This window comes from Cibotium barometz, chromosome 55, assembly GCF_041138505.1.
Source record: "Cibotium barometz isolate CiBa-2024 chromosome 55, ASM4113850v1, whole genome shotgun sequence".
Taxonomy (NCBI): domain Eukaryota; kingdom Viridiplantae; phylum Streptophyta; class Polypodiopsida; order Cyatheales; family Cibotiaceae; genus Cibotium; species Cibotium barometz.
The window spans coordinates 20516209-20518047 of record NC_141100.1 but is presented as its reverse complement, the minus strand read 5'-3'; the positions used below and the strand labels follow the sequence as shown (position 1 = coordinate 20518047).

Genomic DNA, 1839 nt, shown 5'->3' with positions numbered 1-1839 from the left:
TATAACTATCAATATTATATCTTAAATTTAGGTTTTACAAAGCTATGTATATTTAAATAATTATACTTATTTACTCTTTAGAATAAGGGTTAAAAATGAGAAAAAAACTTGACGCGTAGAGCCAAAGTATGGGTTTTGGATTATGCCTAGGAGCCAAAGGAATTAACAACTTACATTCAATGCTTAAATTATTCTTGTTGCACCTGAATGTAAAACTTAAAGTTAGATCCAAGAGCTAGAAGATTCGTTTAGATTGTGAATTTTAGAGCTAGATGATAGATTTAGAACTCTAGGGCCCAAGGATCTAGGACTTAGCTCTAATAGCCGCACTAAGTTAGGTCTAGCAACAAGGGATAGGCCTAGGACTTGAATCCCAAGACTTCTAGGGATAAAGTCTAAGACTTGAGTTTTAGACCTCACATTTGATTTGGAAAGTAAAATTAGTTCGAGTCAAAACCTAAGAGATAGCTCTAATAGCCGCACTAAGTTAGGTCTAGCAACAAGGGATAGGCCTAGGACTTGAATCCCAAGACTTCTAGGGATAAAGTCTAAGACTTGAGTTTTAGACCTCACATTTGATTTGGAAAGTAAAATTAGTTCGAGTCAAAACCTAAGAGATAGCTCTAGGACTTTTCTCAGGAGGGAGAGGTGTGCACGAACAACCACCTCCAGTGCGTGTGTCCCCCCTTGGGAGGGCGCTCACTTACACATGTCTTTGGATAAGCCACAGGTGTAAGTTACGTTCAAATACTCAATGATTCACCAAATTTTATAATTCACACTACGTATCACATTTCGTTGTGTTCTTCATCGTTTGCAAGAGCCAAGATATCCGATTATTGAGTCGTCGTAGTTTGATCCTCCCTAAGGGAGGGATCTCAATCCATTGCTCATTTTTTAGGGTACCTCAGTGGGGGCGGGGAGCCATAGGGGTTAAGTCTAGTAGTTGTACTTAAAGGAAAGAGTTATAAGCGTTAGGTCTAGGACTCAAGTCCTAGAGTCAAGGCACGAGGATTGAGCTTAGTGCATCGACAAGGACCTTCCAATGGGGGTATCGCTGGAAGCATACTTAAATCCCGCATGGTCTATTGGTATCAGAGGGGTAAAGGGTCCCTGGGTGGCTATCAGGAGCAGGAAGGCTCCTCAAGTGGAGGAGTATGAGTAGACTGATTGGGTTCATAACGCAGAGTCTCGAAGGTTCTTGATCGTCGGTAGGTATGGGCAAAGGAAAGTGAAGTAAGTCCCGCTCATCAAAGACAATGCTTGACGGCAGCGGCGATGAAGACCTTCTTCGTTCTTGGATCAAAGACCTTGTAGGCCTTTGATTCCGAAGAGTAGTAGCCCACAAAAATGAGCAACTCACTCCTTGGCTCAAGCTTGCCTCTCATGTCATTCAAAGTGTGTGTGTGTAAGCACGACACCCAAAGACACGAACATGGGAAACAGTCAGTTTCTCACCATATAATGCCTCAAATGGAGTCCTGTGAGAGGGACAACGATTGTACGGCAACGGTTCAGAATGTACACCACATTCTTGATTGCTTTTGACCAAAGGCGTGCAGGTAGCGTTGTTTACAAAGAGCATGGAGTGTGCCATATCCATAATGGTACGGTTCTTGCACTCGACCACTCCATTTTGTGAGGGGCAGTTGGTGGAGATGAGCTGCCGTTGAATGCCCTTCTCTTGCAAGAACTTGAAAAACTGATGGGAGATAAACTCACCAGCATTGTCACTCTACGAGAATCCTAATTGAGACGCCCATTTGGTTAGTGACTAATCGAACCCACCACATAGTAAAGTATTGGAAAGCATCTGATTTATGATTCAGGAAATACACC

The 1839-nt window shown here is 42.6% G+C and overlaps 1 pseudogene; it reads right to left on the bottom strand.

Moving 5' to 3' along the window:
• Positions 1-693: 693 nt before the first annotated feature.
• On the bottom strand, positions 694-846 carry LOC147607495 (5.8S ribosomal RNA; annotated as a pseudogene).
• Positions 847-1839: the final 993 nt, after the last annotated feature.